Below are 20,173 nucleotides of genomic sequence, written 5' to 3' on the forward strand. Positions count from 1 at the left end.
AAGAAGAATGTAAATTAATTCATGTGACTCAACAGATGGCATAAATACAAAGGGGTTATGAAGGTCAACAATTTCTACTCAAAAAGGAACAGGGAACGGACACATCCATTCCATATATACACATAGCCCTCACTCCAGAAAGAATGATTCACACACTCTGCTAATAATGGCAGAGAGGAGACAGGAGAGTTGTGTAACAAGATACACCCAGATTTGCACTTTTGGCCCTCAGCTTCCTTCTCTAAATCACTATTTAACACTTTGTCATAGGCCCTTTTCCAGATTTACAGCTATTTCCACTTGATGGCCACATACACCCAGAAAATCTCTGTAGCCAAAACAATGCATCCTTCTACCTCACTCCTTCCTGGCCTTAGAGCCCCTGTATCCTATACTTTCCTCATATATGCTTAGAAAGCCTCAGAGGCCCTCCCCTTTCCTGAGTCTGCTGGTGGCCTTGAACGCACCTATGGGCCCCACTTCCCCATGCAGTACAGAAGACCCAAATGCTGTGAGATGGTTGTATAGACTAACTCGCTCCCTGTAGTCTTGCAATGATCTTCTAGAAGCTAACCTTACCTCCTCCCCAGGCACGGGCACTGACTCATGTTTAAGGATGGTCCCGGCCCACAGCAAGGTAGAAGGATGAGTCTGGCCTTCAAATTCCCTAGCTCAAGACTTGGGCTGACTTGTATAACTCAGAGAGACAAGTATGCCACAATGACTAGGTGGCCAGTGGGTAATGCTACAAGGTGCTAAGGATACATAGGAGAGTTCAGTACTGGTATCTGCAGGACATTTGGGAGCATGGAGTCTGCTTAACATTGCAGGAGCCACGCTTGGTCCTGCTAGTGCCATTCCATTTTTACAAAGATGTCATCTGCGAAAGTACTCCAAACCTGTAGCTTTCTTATGCAAGTCATTTTAACAAATGTCAGCTTTTGTTAAAAGCATGTTATCCCTTCATCACATGAAAGCAATACTGGAATCATCTTCAATATGGTTGAAATAAAAATAACTAAATATTCACTGAAACGAGTATTACTCTAGAGCACTGATCTTTGAAAAGACAAGACAATCCCTCTCTACAAAGAGCCAACACCATGGTAGGAAACGAAATCGCGGTGCTTAATTCTAACTCAAAAAATTGCTATCTATTTTTTTAAACATGGCACCAAAAAAAGCCTAGATGCCAACTTGTTCTGCTTATTCAACATACATTTCAGGAGACGCCAGTTTACCTAGAATCTTAGCAAGAACTAGGGACCAAGGATGTTCATAAATGACATGTAATTTGTCCTTTACAGAAGGTACAATTCCTGCTGGCAGGGGAGGATCCAGCAAGCCTTTCCCCTATGTCAGACTTCCTGCCCACAAAAGTGACTGCTGAGCACCCTTTGATGTGGCTCAGAGAAACCTACAGGCCTAAAGGAGAAGCACTCCTTCTCATAGCTCAGGTCCTGGCTTTCTTGCCGCCTGACATCACCATGGGAAGCATGGGCTGGAGCTTTCACTGAGTGACATTGAGCTCAAGACCCCAGGCATTCTATGGTTACCACGGCTGGTACAGGCCTCCCCCCCTTCAAGTAAGTCTAGCGGGTGAAGGGCTCACGGACACTGTTGGGCCCATTTCCTATTGAACTCCAATCACTCCTTTAGAAGCAGCCCATTTATGTGGATTCAGGCACGAGTCCCAGTCCTGGGTTACATGGGTATAAGTCCTCCTCGACACAGGAGGATCACTACCTTGGCACTCCCTAGGTTTGCAATACAGTGCCATCCTCTATGGGCTGTGCTCTCTTGTGTCTGTAAGTCCGTGTGTGCAGATTCATATGCATGTGTGGCTTCTGCCTGTGCTTAGTGGAGCTGAGCTTGCAAGGTTCTCTCCCCCAACTATACCTGGTTCACTGTGTAGATTGTTCTAACAGCCTGAATGCCAAGGGAAGGAATTTCAAGTGTCTACTGCCCAAAGAAAAATCAGGCGGTGTAAAACAAGACCATACACAATAGACCAAGAGGGGTCTGGAGCCCACCCTAAGCCATCAAGAGGGCAGCAACGCAATACAGCTTCACCTCCAGCTTCTCTGACCCTACAGAGGTTCTCCTTTCTCCTCCTCAGCCATAAATACACGCCAACAAAGCTGGTGCAGCCTCCACCAGGGGAGAATGTGGGACAGCTATGGTTGCTATCACCGACTCAGCAGGAGAGCTCAAAGTCAGAGCATAAGGGCAAAAAGGTACCTGAGCAAGCAAGATAGAGCTGGGTCCCTTCCTGGTCACTGTGAAGAAAGTATAATATTAAAACTCAAAGCAGAAATGCAGGGCTGGGGTCAGGCTGGAGTGTAAAGGGTGGCTTTTCTCCTGAAATTTCGAGAGTGCTTGGAGGAGTGGCCAGCAACTCATGAGACTCATGCCTGCAGAGTGCCAAGGAAGATGTGGTATGGATTCCAGCAGCTGAGGAGATCCAGAGGGAGCTAATTTTACATCCCTATTGTTAGTTAAGCACAGTCCAGGCTTGGCCCCTAAGTGAAGAAAGGAAAATATATATTCTTTTACCCCTTTCAAACTAACCCTGCCCAGGTTGCAATCATTTGCAGAACATTAGCTTTTATGTAAAGGGCAATTAGTGGCCTACATTTGGTAGCGAGCTCTAGTCTGAACCTTGCCGAAGTCTTTGAAACTGTGCCCTCATCCTTCCTCTCCATGTTTCTTGCCTTTTAAAGTGAGCACTGTTCCTTTAATAGATGCAATTAGTATATTATACTCTAAGCTAGTTTATAAAAAGTAGAAGGCAAAAAATTAAAGGCCAATGGAGACCATGCCTGCTTTGTCATTGGGAAACTCCCTGTGTGGCCCACAAACATCAGTGCTGAAAAGCACAGCCAAAGGTGTCCTGTGCCCCCTGCTCAGCCAAAAGCACAATGAAGAACATTGATTAAAAAAAAAAAAAAACGGGGGGGGGGGGAATTAGAACCACTTTAAATCAGTAGAGAATGTGGAGGTTAAGAACCAAGATCACCTTTGAGAAGGTATGTGGTAGAGTGAAAGATGCATCTAGAATATCAAGCCACCAGGCTTGTCAAATCGATAATTACGAAACACTCTTCTATCACCAAGTATCAAACACATTAGCCAAGCACTCCAAGGGAAAACTTGGGCCAAGACCTAGGATTCTCTCCTCTGCTCAGGGCAGAAGATGACTTTTCTTTTTCCTTGTGCAGATACAAAATCCACCACACTGAAAGGAGATACATTCAGAGGCAAGATGCCCGAGCCTGCATTTGAAACTATCAGCTATGGAGTGTACAACTGTTGATTTTTCAGGAGCAGCCATAAGAAATGAGCTCCTTGTCTACCAGGAATTGAACTGTGATGTACTCTTCAGACACCGGGCAGAGAGATGGGGGGGGAAAAAAAAAAATCAACTTCATGAGACTAAAGACTGTCTGAAGAAAAACAATGGCCAGGGTTGGGTGATGTTCCAAGACAGGAAGCACTCAGCCTAAATTCTTATTGGCATTGAGTGAGTCAAGGATTCCACTCTGGATATTCTTCTCATGAATTCAGACATTTCAGGTGATTCATGGATCACCAGGAAGTACTCTCCAATTCAACCTGCAACTGCTGCCTCATTATTACATGGCAATAATTTTTTTTTCAATTTTGAGACAGGGTCTCAAAACAGGCTACCCTCAAACTTACAATCCTCCTGCCTCAGTCTCCCAAGTAGCTGAGATTGCAAGGATGCACCACCATGCACAGCTACAGGCTGATATTTTAAAGAAAAAGGCATCGTGAAAACTGGTTTAATTAGAATGGCTAGGTCTAACTTTGGAAGTCATCTTTTTCCAATGATTTTAAGTTTCTTGGAACAACACACTGATTTAATGAGTATTCAAAAATATATTCAGACATTAAAAAACAGTTTCAGAAGGCACAGGTACATGGAAACTTCCAGTGGGCTTTTGGAAGATTTTATGGACTACCAGGGAAGAATTCTTGATCTGACCAAACATCTCCATTTTACAGATGAAGAAACTAAGAGGTGACATAGTTGCTTTCGGGGCCCAGACCTGAGATTGGAGGTTCACGGAAATGGGAAAGACTGAAAATGGCCAATAAAAATGGAATTGACCATATGTTCTGTTTGATCAAAAAATAATGTAAACACCCAAGCTAATGAAACCTGCTTAAGTCTTAACCACAGCACTTATGATGCCATGTAAATTCAGAGAACAGACAAAACCAAAGGCCTTTGAGAAGTCTGGCTCCTCCTACCCACCTGTGGGAATGGTAGAGGACACATGTACAGCATCCTCCCATCAGCTGAGTGGCAGCATAGCAGCCTGATGAAGAGGAGGCTAAATAGGAGTGATGGCAGGATCATGTGACCCAATAAGACAAAAGACTGCTTAAGAAATCGTTTTTTAGTTGAATGGAGCTGGAGAATATCATGCTAAGCGAAATAAGCCAAACCCCGAAATTCAAAGGCCAAATATTTTCTGGTAAGTGGATACTGATCCGTAATGGGGGTTGGGGAGGGAGCTGGTAGGATAAACGAACTTTGGATTATGCAGAGGGGAGTGAGGGGAAAGGGTGAGGGGATGGAAGGGATGGTGGAATGAAAAGTTATGCTCCCTTTGTATACAATGTTTCAAAATGCATTCTATTGTCACATAATTAGAACAGATTAAACATTTTTAAAAGCCTTATTTAAATCCAATTTCCCTTGGATTTCTGTCATTCCTTAAATAATTTGGAGTAATAGTCATTAAGATGTTTTATTGTTTTGATGATCAACAGATACCATGCTATGCACTAGGAACACAAATACACATGAAGAGAGTCTCAGTCAAATAAGACTATATGGCCTAGTGGAGGAGACAACACAAGTGTCAGGACAATGTCATGTGAGAAAGTGGCAGCAACACTTAGGGCCCTGGAGTGGCAAAACTGAGTGTGGGACAGAGAAATGGAGATTCAGATGACATGACCCTGAGCAAGATCAGCTACCTTGAGAACTGCTGTATAAAATGGCCACATGAGGAACAGAAAGCACAAGGTATAAAAGCAAAGCCATGTGTCCCAAGAGGACAACCACTTAGGCAGTGTTTGAATATGGGCAGGTGCATAGCTATGAGGTCGTCCAGATCTGTGGGGAGACAAAGGGAGAGTGGGCACAGAGAGGGACCTATGGGGCCATGCTGTGGCATTTCAACTGTCTCATAGGCAGTTACAAAGCTCTGAAGGGAAGTTAGAAAAGCACTCTGATGAAATAGGGTTCTCTCAAATTCGTGGCCTGCGTATCAGGCCAAGGCAGATGAGTTGGACAGGGAATGGGTAGGAATAGGAGAGCAGTTAGGAGGCCTTTAGAATGGGACACTGGAGGAGCTCAGGCCACTTTCATGAAACAGACCCCTTCCCAAGACAGCCGAGCACTCTCCTTGGGCAGTGATCAAGGGTCAGAAGCAGCCTCACTCCCCAGCCTTCACATGCTGACCTGGAACGGCATTTCTCTGCTTCCATCTCATTCCTCCTGGGGTACCAGGTCAGCAACTCCTGCAGAAGTCCTCCCCGCCCTCTCTGGATTCCTCACATTTGCCTTTGTTATGCACTTGTTAGTGGGGCTCAAATCAGTGTTGATGGTGGTGCCATCTTTCTGTGTTCATTTCTCATGATATTTAAAGATTCTCAATATTTTGAAATTGGTTCAAAAGATTGGTTCTTTTGAAATCTTCCCCCACAAATAAAGCGTGACCTCCTTGATGTTCCATCTGTGAATAATTTACCTTCATGTCCCCAGCACTTAATCCTTCAATAAATAATTAAATGACCAAGTTGGCTACAAGGGCTGGAAAGAACACAGGAAGATCATATTCCATTCAAATTCCCAAGGTCCCAACATCCAGCCTGGTCATAGCTTTACAGGTTAGTCAAACCTGAGAACATTTGGGAGTCTTGCCTTTTGTGAAAGGGCCTAGCCCCAAAAGACAGCCCCTCTCTGTCATGTCCCTTTGGCTACATGACCATAGACATGAAAGTCATATCCTATGTTTATTGTTGCCAAAACTTCAAAACATCCAAGATACACCTCAACAGGTAGATAAACTGCAGTACACTCATACAAGGGAGAATTTGTTGTTCGGTGATAAAAAGAAATGAGCTCTCAAACCACAAAAGGACATGGAGAAACTTTAAAATGTGCATTGCTAATTGAAAGAAGCCAATTTCTAAGAGTTACAAACCATGTCCATGGAACCATTTATGTGACATTCTGAAATAGAAAAAGTAGAGAATAAAAAGATCAAGGTTTGTGGGGAGAAGCAGGATGAATAGGTAGAGCACTGGGGATTTTGGGAGTATTTAAGTTTTTTTGTATGATACTCTAATGACAGATACGTCATTTACACTTGCAGAACCCATCTAATATATAACAGAATAAACTCTAATGTGACCTATGCCCTTAACATATGAACACTGACTCAGTTGTAACAAATGCACTACACTCACATAAGATCAAAAACAGGAAGCCAGAGAATAAAAAGGGTAGTTATGGACTAATCTTTTCCTTTTTTCATAAAATCACCCCCCCCACACATACACACACACCCCTAAAATTTTTTTTCCAAAGCAAATGCACAGGAAGTCAGACCACAAGCCCCATGTATGACTCTTTACAATACTTCTGCATACACATGACCTGGAGCCAGGGCATGGCATTTTCTGCCACAAATCATTCCTCATGGTTCGAGGCACCCTTATGTGCTTTCCCACAGCAGAGCCAACTCCAATCCATATTGGTATCCCTTCAGTCCCTGGCAGTGTCTGACCTATGGTCAGTGCTTGGTATACATGACTAATATGAGGGGGATCAGTCTATCTACGGCCAGACTTCCATTAACCTGGGATCCTTGAGCATGGATGGAATCTCACATGCCTATGCCTACTCTGAGTGCCAAAGGGAAAAGCACAATTTAAGACCCTGGGAATCCAGGATGTTTTTTGGTAACCCTTAACATGCAATTCTGACTCCTTCCATTTTCCTTCCCTTGCTCACTGACCATGTTCTATGGGACAAGGGCTATGATAGGTAAGTAAAACCAAACTCAGGGCACAACCCAAGTTTCAGGATGCTCAGTGAGTCAACAAAAAGCATAGCCCAGTAATTACAGATGCAGGGCCCCAGGGAGGTGTCAGATGTGGGGAAACCCCTCCCCCCTTAATATAGGGGGGCAAACAACTTCCACGGAGCTGTTGACCAAGAAACTGCAAAAGACTTTCAATTCTGCAATGAGGTACTGGATTGCTCATCTTTTATTACCATCCTCATCCCCACTGAGGACAGCCTAGGCTAAACCCTTCATATCCCCATCTGCATGAATTCATGGGAAACTATTTTCCTCTCTGAATTTGAGAAAGTGAGTTAGCTTTGGGAATCTAGTAAAGCATACTTCTGTTCTCTCGTCTTTGAGCTTCTGAAATCATCCCCCGTCAGAAAGCAAAAAAGCCTGAATCAGCTTGAACAGAATTCTGTTTCAAAAAAGACTTTTTAGCATCTAGGATCAAAGAATGGTAGGAAGAGGAGGGTCCTCAGAGATCACCCAGATCTACCTCCTCCCTCTGCAGAGAGGTGACCTCTCTTGTCCAATCCAAGAACACCGCACCTGTACCAAAAGTGGCTGCACCTCTGAGCCTTCCCCTCAACAGACTGCTCTGTCATCAGATCCTCTGCATGTGGAAGGCAGCAGGGAGACATGGGGCAAGGTAGGTGGTGGGGGTTTTGCTTTCCATCTACCTCCTGTGCTGCACATGGCTCTACTAACTGCCCGCCCGCCTTCTCTTTCTCCATTTCATTCTCTTGTTTTCTTCACCCTTAATCGGGGATCTGCAGAACCTTCAAGATACTTTATTCAGCTTTTCTATTTCTCTTAATTTTTAAACCTTCCACATCTCCTTCTAGTTCTCTTTGAAAACCACCATGGACATGCACTGCCAAGTCGGTTTTGCTCGAGTGTGGGGTTCTTCTCCAAGAAGGCTGCATGCAGCACAACGGTGGTCATAGCCCTGTAGCTCTGCCCTTCTCACTGCTACTGTCAGGGCACAAAAGGAAGCTTCCTGAACCAAAGGAGCCCTCTTTGGGCTCTTCTGGAAGGATCCAGATTCCCCGGCATCCACAAGGGACCATCCTTCTCAATGGAGTGTGAAGCCCAACTCTGCTCCCCTCTCTGGGGAGGAATTTTGGGAAACAAACTCCACCCCCAACACAAAGACCCCAAATCCATTAAGACCCAGCAGCCCAAGGACAGGACGCATGAGAAGGTGTTCCACACCATTAAGGCACTGATTACAGTCAGGATGGAGCCATCTCAGCCTTTGCTAAACAATCCAGCCCTGGGAATAAACTCTCAAACCCTACTAGCCATGCATCCTGAGCCCCTATCCACACCACCTGTATACTCCCTGCCAGTAACATCCTCACACCATGGACTGCTCGCTCCTGTGCTTGGTTTGCACTCTTGCCTCCTGCGCCATAATTGACACTACCACCACCCAGACTCCTAAATAACGCTCACATTTCAGAAGGTATTCCTATTACTGAGAAGACAACTGAGTCAAACGGGATCAAAACACATTCCAACCTTCTGAAGCTACATGATCATGCACTGCTGGTAAGAACTTGGCATATGTCAACAGCTCACCCTCCTTCATCCTCCAACCCCCAAGGCTTCAGCAGAATTTCTAAAAAAAAAAATTACCTATGGCCATAGGTTTAGGGGATGATCAGGCCTTTCCTGGGCCCTGCACCCAGGATCAGGAAGGCATCTCCCAGCACCTGTTGGGTCTTCCCAACTGAGGTGAGAGGGTCACCCGAGTCAGTCAGCCCCTACTGGCCCTGGTGGTGCCTCTCCAAGGCACCATCACTCCCTGGAAGGGAGGGCCTCTTCCTTCTTGGGGTCACTGACTTGACTGGGAAAATGTTCACCCTTCCTGCCCTATACCCTGAGAAAAAGAGGTAGATATCTAATCCTTAGAAAGAAGGTAAGGATGATTAGCTGGGGTCAAAAGGGAACAATCTGGTATCAATCATGTCACTAAGCAGAGATGGCAAAACTCAGGAGTCCACCTGCCCAACCCCATGGAGCCAGTGCCCTCTAAGCATCCTTCAAGATGGAAGCAGCTATTCCATCCATGGCAAGTAGCCTATAATGCAAACAAAACTGGACCCGAGCAAAGATTTGAGTTTTTAAACAGCTTTTCTAAGGAGGGTTTATTCACTAAACAATGGAGGGGAGAAAAAAAAAAAAAAACACACAGAAGTATAGCATTGCATTTTTTTTTTTAACAAGTGCAAACTTTATTGATTTTGTCCTGCAATAAATTCACATCTAACCAAAGGTTTAGTCACTAAAAGAGCAAGCTGCACACACCTCCCACCCACCCCGATGCTTCTGTATTTCCAGGCTGTAGGTCCCATGCTATGCAGGGCTGAGCCCAGAGTGCTCTTTAGCTGTTGCAAAGTATTGCAGTGAAAATACACCATGGCAAGGATCAGCATTTCTGCCCCTGAAGGAACACAAAGGGAATGCGGTATGTTTGAGAATATCACCAGGAGACAATGGGGAGGCAGTTTCAAGTTGCTGGGGGACCTCAATTACAAAGAAGAAGAGTGTACAGTTGGAAGCTTCAAGGAAATTAGCATTCCCAACCATCCTATGTACTTTTTTTTTTTTTATGAATTTGACTATTTGCTCATCATCTACCCAATGAATAATGGGCCAATATGGAGATGGGACTGGTGACCCTGAGTTAAGTGCAAGCAGTTACTTCAGATAAAAACCTTTACTTTCTATTCTAAGGGCACCAGTGGGCTTTCAATTTCACCCTGGAAGGATATCATTGTTTTAAAAAAGTGATGTGGAAATTATCAGCCAGGTCAGTGTTGTTGCCCTGACCAGAGCCCAGGGACCCGAGGCTCAGCACTGACTAGCTACGTGCTTTTAGGCAAGACCCTTGATATTTTCCATCTGCCAAAGAAGGGATTGGTACATTACACTACAGAACGGCTAAAGAGACCGATTATACAGGTTATTGAATGCTCAGAGCAGCTGAAGACCCATCCCCTGCTGGTGGGATGCAAGATAGTGCAACCACTTTGGAAGCAGTTTGATATCTTCCTATCAACAGGAATCAACACCTACTCTTAGATCCAGCAATGCTACTACCAGGAGTTTCCTCAAGGACAGTGAAAACTTTCGTAAAAAAATATTTCATCAAGATTCAATAGTGGCCTCATTCATAGTGGCAAAAACTCTCCTGGAAACAACCCAAATATCCATTGCTGAACAAGCAAACCACGGCACATTTATACAAAACAGCACCAATCCACAGTACAAACACTACTGGCTCATGTGAAACCAAGGATATATTCCAACATTATACTAAATGAAAGACTGATTCCATTTATATGAAGCTTTAGGAAAGACAAATCTGATCTATGGAGACAGAAAGCAGATCAGTGCAGGCCTGGATTGGGGGTAGGGAGGATTATGAGGAAGATGCATGGAAGAACTCTAAAGGAAATCTCCTTTGTCCTGCTTGTAATGGTATATATGGCTGTCAAAAGTCTTGGAATTATGCATTAAAAGTGTATTTTGTTGCATGTCAGTTGTTTTCAATAAAATTCACAGAAAAGGAGGGCTGATCCTGGAGAGTCTATAATTCAGTTGGAGTTCCAACTCTTAGGAGACTCATTTACCTTAAGTTACCGTTTCCTTTCTAGATAACACCAGACACAAGATGCCCTGAAAACTTACAAAGGGATCATTATATAGCAACCCATGGATATAAAGCAAAGCACAAATTACTACCAACTCTGAAAGCACTCCGAGAAGGTACAGATAAGGTAAACTGGTGACCCAGGGGCTGAACTCTGCAAGTGGGCCCCTCGTGCTACGGCTGGGAGACAGGAGCCTGTCAGGGCAAAGGCAGGGGAAGCCAGAACTCCAGTAAGCAATGGTGACAACATTCACCAAACAAGAGGAGAAACTTCATTTTTGCTACCTAGGCTGGGAATGCAAAGATGATTACAACATGGTGCTTGTGAAGAACTGGAATCTGATAGGAGACCCTGTATGGTTTGGATGTGAGGTGTTCCCCAAAAGCTCGTGTGAGACAATGGAGGAATTTTCAGGGGTCAAATGATTAAGAATATAACCAAATCAGTGGATAACCCATTTGATAGGCTACTAATTTGAATAGACCAATAGGTGGTAACTATAGGCAGGTAGAGCATGACTGGAGGAATCAAGTCATTAGGAGTGTGCCCTTGAGGACTATGATCCATGGCTCCTTGCATTCAAGCTTATTCGGCTTTCAGGCTGTCATGAACTGAGCATCTTTCCTCCACCACACTGTTCCACCATGAGGTTCCACCCCAAGTCCCGCACAGAGCAATAGAGTTGATCATCCGTGGACTGAACCTCAAACTGGAGGCCAAAGTAAATTTTTCCACCTCTAAGTTTTCCTTGTCAGGTATTTTAGTGACAGCAATGCAAAGCCAACCGACTCCCAAATAGATATGCACAATCTAATGTAAAACGTGATGAAGCAGAGGAAGGCCCTTATCAGTTTGGGGTTTAGAGAGGCTTTGGGGAGAAGACCCCCCAGGAAAATGCTGGGTAAGTAAGCCAGCCGCTTAGTTGAAGGAAGGCTGGGGCAGCATTCCAGGCTGGGGAAATAGACAGTGCTCATTGATGAGACAGCTTGGAGTTGCTGGGGAACTTTCGCTGGCCTGTGATGGACATTGTCATTTCCTGTTAGCCACAGGCTGATTCCTGGAATGGTTATCAATCATGCTCATGGCAGGTCAGTCAAGTGACACTTTCTGATATTCAATCACCACAATGTTGCCATTATGTACCCCGATTCATGCTAGGTTTCAGGTTCACTGAATGCAGATGGTGTCTTCCAACAGATGCCATTTGTCACTAGATGAAAAGCACTCCCACAGGGCTCCCCACACTGTTCCTCAGCTCACTTCTGGAACCCAGTTGTCCGATTTCCCTTCCCCTCCAGGGTCTGTGGCCCACAGTACCAGTTTCACATTGGGGTCTGCTTATTCATTCATGTCATGTCACTGGTTTTTCAAGGAATTATGGGAAACAGGGGCTGGGAGCTGCAAGGAGATTACCCACCGGCTGTGGACCATGACTGGCTACCTGTGGAGCTCACAGGCTTGCTTTTTCCTACTCTTCCCCGGTGGCTTCATCATCAATTCTTACTTCAGTCTGAGCCAAGTGAACCTTTAGAAGAAAGTTAAGGCCACAAACCACTGACAGAAGCAGAAGTGACCACTGTCCCATCATCACAATGCAGTCCCCATATCACCATGAATGGGGCAAGCCAGTCACTGGTTGAATTATTTCAGGCTGGGAAAGTCAGTCAACTTCAGACAGGTTTGTGATAAAAGCCGGGGTGGAAAGAGGGACTTAAAGTTACATTTACCAAGAAAAAAGTTCTCATTGGTTCACAATAGTCTACCACCCACATTCAAAGGCCCAAACAGCCACTGCCATTTCTCCCAAGGGCAGAGATATCACAGGAGAAAAAAAAAAAAAAATCAAATAATGGGAAAAAAAACTGACCTATGTCTTCTGCGAGTCCTTATCTTGGTGGCAGTTTAGATGCCGAACTGTGAGGCAGGGTGTCACCTAGGGCTATAGACCAGAAATGGGGAGCTGCAGGAGTGGCTGCCTTTGCTGCCCCCAGGGTGATCTCCCTTCAGTTTCCCCCTCCACCACGCAGGCCAGAGCCACAGGCATGGAAAGTGTCCTCAGTAATCTTTGTGGTCCGACAGCAGGGCCCCAGCCTTCACCACACCCCCTGGGGGGCTGGAGCATTTTCCTGTGTCTCCACATGGCCTCAGGAACAGACATGAATACCCGTCATTATACCACACTTAGAGGCTCCCTCAAACACCCACTGCCGATAAAGGTGCCATTAGGACAAAACCAGGCACCCAAACTGATGCTTTAGCTTTGCAAGGGAGCGGAGTTTTGTTTTTCCTTGTCTGGAAATTATGAGGCTGCCCATGTTTCATGTTCTAAGACCTAAGATGACTTTTAGCCTTCTGTTACCAGTTAATACCTGTATTGAGGGGGATACTAAAGCAGAGTCAGCCTTAGTCGGGGAAGCACCTTTTTACTGTCTATGAATCAAGTAAAGTTGAAGGGCAACTCCTCCCCAGTGTGCATATGACAGACTGAGGAACATAGAAGGGATACATACAGGCGCTCCAAAATAATCATCAAAAGTTTAGGCTATTAGGGGAGGGAGTCTGGGAGGAGGAAGGATAATAGAATGAATCAGACACTATCATCCTATGTACCTACAGGACTACACGACCAGTAGAATTCTATATTATGTACAACCAGAAAAATGAGAGAATTTTCTCCATTTACGTATGATGTATCAGTGCATTCTACTATTATGTATAACTAAAACAGAAAGTTTAGCCTATGCATTTCTGCAACATAAAGGAACTGGACGAATGACAAAGATTTCAAGAAATCCTCTCAAAGGGACCCGATGAAAGGCATAGGTTGCCTCCATGAAGGAGGACTTGCTAAGAATAGTTGAATTGCCTTCTATGCTACATTTTAAGTAGTTAACATTTAAACTTCTCACTTGAATGTGCACAAGAGTCCTCTGGGGACTTACCAAATGCAGTTTGGAATTCCATAGAGCTGGGGTGGTGTCCAAGATTCTACCAAATGCACAGGTGGTGCCCCTTGGTGGTGGATGTTTCCAGGATGACACTCAGAACCACTGCCGCCTGGGCATATGGTTAATTATTCCTGCAGGGCTCTGAGGGGTGCCCACTCACTTAGGTGGGTCTGGTTGGCTCAGGAAGATTCCATCCAGGCCCTTGGCTATCATTTTTTACCACAGATGAGTCACACACCGTAAACCTGGTAGGTATTCTACAATGTTGTGTGTGTCTTAAGTGCTGATCTTGGAGTATAGTCAATTCCACTGAAGCCAACACACACCTATTGGACTCCCTGAGACATAATAGATGAAGGAACAGGCTTGCTCTTGGAGTTTGCAAGCTGGCACAATGCATGCAACAGGATAAACTGAGTCTTGGGTAACTCTGCTTTGGTAACCATGGGGTCTACATCCGATACTTGGGACAGTATCTCCTACTCCTAGAGTCCCATCCGTGAAGAACTCCCACATCCCAAACTTTCTACCATTGTTCTGCTAACACCATTGCTCTAAGCCATCATCCTTCATGTGGTCATACAGTGACTACCTCCCCGGCCATCCTTCCTCTCCCCTTGTCCCTACATAGCTCATGCCCTCACATCTATGTTCTTGGCAAAGTCTCCTGGTATTTCCCTTATTACACTGTTTAAAAATCATAGACATGCACCCAAATACACTTTCCTTTTGGAATCGATTGCCTGCTTCTCTTACAGTACTCATCTTTTCAACTGTATATTTTACTTATTTACTGTCTTCCCCCACTGAAATCAAAACTCTGCAGGGGGTTGTCTGCTCTATAAATGACTCTCCCCAGGACCTTTATGAATGACTATGTCCCCAGAACAGGGACTGACATATAATAGGCACAGTCAAATTTGGTAGATTGAACAATCAGTCTTCTTCCTTCCACCCTAAGAATGAGGGGGTCTGATGTCAGTTTCCACCCTCTTTTATAATTTGAGAGCAAAGAATAACTTTCAGAATCAGGACAGATAAAGTGTGAGACACACCCACATTCTGCCTAAATAATTCCTTTAAACTAACCCATATCCTAGCAAAAAAAATAGAAACAAGCTCCCTTCATGTCATCATTTGGAAGTAAGAAACATGAATTAATTTGTTCTCACTAGATTAACAGGTTTAGAATCAGCTCCAAGCTGGGGTAGTGTGGAGACTTTCTTCAGTTCATAGGAAAAAAGAAATGCCTAAAAATATCAGCCCCATAAGAATACCTTTGTGTTTGGTGGTTTGTATGAAAATTGTTTATCCTATTTTTGACATTGATTTTCATGTTTAATTGACTTGGGAAGTGATTGTGAAACTCCAATTTTTATCCTTTGCATCCTATGTGGCAAGATGCTTTTTTGAAATTCAAGACATCAAAATGTTCACTTGGTATCTGTCCATGGTACCAGTAGAACCCCAATGCTCCCCCCACTTTTTTTTTTTAAGAGCCATATGAAAAAGGTTTGTTGCATCCCATTTGGGGGTGTGACCATGAAGAAGGGATGTGGGAAATGAGGTAAAAAGCACAATTTTCTGCCTTTGCAGCCCTTTACCACATTTTAAGGAAATCCCATCTCACTTTTTCCCTACAGTTAATACTGCCTTTCCTTTCATTGTCTCCTCCCAAACCCTGCAGTCCTAGGGAGAGCTTTGGCTCACTCAACAGCTATGGTCCAAAAAAAAAAAAAAAAAAAGTCTTTCAATAACTGATTACAGCTGGCTGCAGGAATTCCTGAGGCAAACTGAGAAAAGAGACCAGTGAACAAACCCAGAAAGCAACAATGACTCTCCACCACTCCCCTTCTTCCTCTAATTCAGATGCTTTTCTCCTTTTCAATGTAAGCTGAGGAAAATTAAGGTTCCTTTCCAACACCTACTGGAGAATGCCATAAAAGCATTAAAAAAAACCAAAACAGTGATGCTCTTCAAATGCAAAAAAAACAGTCCCCAGCCTGGCCCACAGCCAGCATAGGGAAATTTTGGTTGGAAATGATGTGAGTTTTTAGACAAGTATCAATACTTCCTTAATGCCACAAGGAATGAAAGGCCCAAGATAGCACCTAAAAACTGCTTTTCTCCAAGTGGGGATTCCAGCAGAGGGAAGAAATGGAAGCAATTTTTGGTGTGATGATGAACCTTAATGCACATAATTGCTAGTGTCTTCTTACACAAATGCACTGCATAATTCATTGAAATCATTGGTCTGTTCTACTGAATCAGGTTATAAAGATAAATTCAGGAGAGATGACATTTGCCTGAACATAGGGGTTTTTGCACATAGTCCAAAGAGTTAAAAGTAAAATGATACTATCCTGTTTTTCTACAGTCTTACAGAAACTGCAAACTTCCAGAACAACTGAGGATGAAAAGATCTTTGAATACCTAGAATGTATCAATAACAATAATGTTCTTGAAGCCACAGGCAAAAGCTTCATGTTGCATGTCGTTAGGCCAGAAGGAGTTATCGTTTCTTCCTCCAGATGGGCACTTCAGCTTCCCCCAATTTTCTACTATGGAAACACGTATGGACATTCAACGTCCATCTCCCAATAGTTGTGCAATTCTTTTTTCCTACAGAATTAAATTTTGTCTAAGGTTCTCATGTGTCTTATGACCAGGTGCTGGAACACAGCAACTGAGAAGCAGCACATAGTGCAAGGCATAAGGTGGGAAGGTTAAAATGTACCTAAAGCAGCATTGGGGAGGTGGCAGCATCTGCACAGTGCGTCACAGATCTAGTCAAGTCTCAAGGATCAACCGCCTTCCCCTAGGCCTCCAAGGTGCCAGTGCATAGAAGCAGACCATTTGTCAGAGTCCATTTGCCTAAATCCACTTGGCAGAATTTGCTCGTTTCTCTTCACTACCTATAAATTTCCAGCAATTTGGATGTGTTGGTTTTACCAGCTTGTTCTGCCCAGTTCTGGATGACCAGTTTTCAGGCATGGTTTGTTTTTGACCCACCCCCCCTACAGCTGCTGCAAGAAGAAAGCTGTGGGCAGAATGGTTTGCAGAACAGCCTCCCTTGGTTTGGGGAAACAGAGCCAGGACATCATCTGCACCAGCCTACCTAGGCAGGAGACTGAAGGGGAAGGAGGAATGGAGGTGTCAGTCCCTTTCTCATACATCTATGCATGTGTTTCATTTTAAGTGATCACTTTCACACATAATCTTTTGATTGTATTGGATGAATATTAGAAAAAGCTTAAGAATTCAGATGTAAGGATAATGAATACTCACATAACAATTTTATTTCAACAATTATACATTCCCATGGGCTGGGGTTGTGGCTCAGTGGTAGAGTACTCGCCTCATATGCATGAGGCCCTGGGCTCGATCCTCAGCACCACAAAAGATTGTGTCCACCTGCAACTAAAGAAGTTCTTTAAAGAATGATACTTTCCCAAGATGGCTTTTTATGAACCAATCAACATTTCTTAAAATGCTGTTATTAAGAAAACCAGGCCAACTAAAACATACCAGAAATGGTCAAAAGCTGTGAACTTATGACAGAAGCAATTTAAGTGGTTATACGCTCACATGTTGAGAAAAAAAGCCTGAAAGGTTGGTCACTAGATGAAAAGGACCAGAGTCCCATTATATTGCAATTCACCCCAAACCACAGAAAGGGTTAAAATACAAGTTGGTTTGGGGTCCTTTAAACAAAAGAGACACAGGAAATGAATAGTATCCATCTTAAGTTTTTGAAGTTTAAGGGATAACTTCAATTTTCTTGAATATTTTATTCATACAACTCATTCTCATCTCTGCAAAATAGATGTTAACCACCATATCTGTAGTAGGTGTGAGCACCTGAACACAAAGACACACAGGGAGAGCCACCAGGAAGGCAAGCAGGGGAGGGATAACAATGCCCAAGAATCTGGTGTGGTTGTTGGAACTTGATTTGACTATCTGAAAGTTTTTAAAAGTCCAGATTTGGTCTTTATACTTACAGTAAAAGCTGTATTTAGAATCTGATATTTCAAACCTTAAAGATAACAAAATAAGACCTCAAGTGGTAAGTCTACAAGACCAGAGTGGCAGTCTCATGGGTGGTTTGAAGAGGTGGGCATCCAGAGTCTAGAGGAGGAGATTATCAGTAACTCAGCTGGATAAATGGATGGCAAAGAGAAGAGACATGTAACAAAGCCACTGAGCAGTTTTAACTAAAGTGAGGCCCAGTTCAACATGCGTTAGAAAGATCCCTCTGGCTACTTTCAGCGTGGGGAATCCTGTGGAGGAATTCGAGTTCCCAAGTATTTGTCGAGTGGACTGAAGGAGGGAGGGAAACCTATTAAAGATACCACATTCGTCAAAACACATGGGATGTCCATGGTTGGACTAACACACTCTGCCAGAATTACAGGGGACAGGTAGACCGAGAAAGGTGACATGAAAAGACTAAATCTTTATACATCAGCATTACAGGAAACCAAATAACTGCTGCCCTTCGTGAGCCCTCTACAACCACTTCCTCCTGAAAGAGACATTGGGTTTCTCGGGGGCCTCACAGATCCCTGTTCTTTGGTCAAGTCTTTCCCAAATACAGGCCTCACAAAGTGAGTGTTGGGCATCAGCATGTTGGTCCTCCCAGTGTTGGCATGCCATGGGCTTCCCTCCTGGACCATCGCAGTTCAGGGACTGCCACTTCTTCCACTCTGAGATTTCCGAGCCAAGAACTGTACCCTGCCATATTGACTCAATGTCTCTGAAAGTGCTACTGACTTCTTATACATCTGTACCTTTTCACTGGACTGGGCATCCCAGGGCCAAAGATTTATAACTTCTGTGCTTCCCGTCATACTGGCCCAGTACATTCCTGGTATTGTTTGAGTGTATACAGACCGCTAGTACACTTTTCCCCCCAAATTTCTGGTACAGGAGAAATCATTTGATCTCTTGGATCTCAGCTGCCTCCCCTCCAAATAAAGGGCTTTGAGCTCAATGATCTCTTGGGTCACTGTGGCACTAAAATTCATTGAAAAGTGGTTAATATTCAATACAATCTGATCTCCTTTAGTATTCGTTTCATCAGGTAATACCCTCCTTAGACAGTATCAGTAAGTGTTTCCTGCCTCATCAAGTCTACAGGCCTCTGTCCAGCTTTAGGGACTTGCCTTCAGTGGAAGACACTCCATACATCTAACAATACCCCTTTCCCTACCCCAAGTCTCACTCTGAGTTCCCTCATCTTGTCAAAATCTATCCACCTCTGACATCCACCCTCAGAAGTCCATCCTCCGACAACTTCAGCCATGACTGCTCTCCTCTCTTTGAGACCTTAACACACTTCAGCTTGCCATAGCCGATTTACCATTTGACACTGTATGACAGCTTTTCCATGTGCAGGTATTACTTTCCAAACTCCGTTTTCCTGATAAAACCCTGTACACTTCTTTCACATGCCGATAGTGACAGAACACTGCTTGGTAAAGAAAGTGCTCAAGGAGACCTGTGGTTTAATGGAACTCTACCCCTCTGCCCCACATATTGAGTTTCACTATACCCAGCATGAATTCTTATGCTGAATAGCAGATCTTGGAAGAAAGGTCAAGAGATTGAATTATGCATCAAAGAAAAGCAATTTGCTTCACAATTCCTAATTTTCCCCATAACTTGCTTTGAAGCAGCTAATCGGGGCAAAATTACTGCCTTTGATCATAAGGATTCAGTGACTCATACTGGTTAAGAGCTGACTTAAACATAATGAGACTTAAACATCCTCCAGCCCCTTCCTGGATACAGGGGCCCAAAAACACAGAACTTGCATGCAGAAGTCTCAGGGATGTGGGAAACGGATCACCATAGGAGCTGCCAGCCTTGGGCTCCCAGCTCACTCTACACCACTGTCTGCCCACCCTCTGTGGGGGCCTGAATGATCATGAGAAACTGGCCTTGTGAGGGTACCCCATAATCCTGTGGCCAACAGGAATATAGGTGGCTAAAGATAAGGATTCCTTCCTGCCTACCTGGTGACATCACACATCCCTGGCAGAGAGGATCATGCCTCTCCAGACCCCCTGGAAGCCTATGATGTTCCTCACCAGCAGCAACATGGTATAAGTCAACCAACTATGCACCTTGGGAGAGCAAATTCCGTGGCAAGGGCACATGATCAGCATTCAAGACATGCTCAGCACTGACAAGTAGCAGCACCTCAACAGAGGAGCAATGGGATCGTAGGTAGAGTGAGTAAAAGAACATGCTTTGTAACTGTAGATCACTGTAATTATAAAATGCTTTTGAGAATAAATACTATTGACCAATCTTTGGGTCAACTTTTCCTAACATACCTAGTGAGATGTACACTGACTTTAAGCATGTGAACTTTATTTTTTTTATTTTTTTTTAAGAAGTGGGGGAGAGAGAGAGAGAGAATTTTTTTTTTAATATTTAT

General features: G+C 44.1%; 1 protein-coding gene across 1 annotated transcript in view; it reads right to left on the reverse strand.

The window, feature by feature from the left end:
* Window positions 1-20,173, reverse strand: part of Fhod3 (formin homology 2 domain containing 3) — a 439,678-nt gene that overhangs the window by 253,528 nt on the left and 165,977 nt on the right. The gene's annotated exons all lie outside the window — the stretch shown is intronic.

The sequence above is a fragment of the Marmota flaviventris genome, chromosome 16 (genome assembly GCF_047511675.1).
Source record: "Marmota flaviventris isolate mMarFla1 chromosome 16, mMarFla1.hap1, whole genome shotgun sequence".
In the NCBI taxonomy this organism is placed as follows: domain Eukaryota; kingdom Metazoa; phylum Chordata; class Mammalia; order Rodentia; family Sciuridae; genus Marmota; species Marmota flaviventris.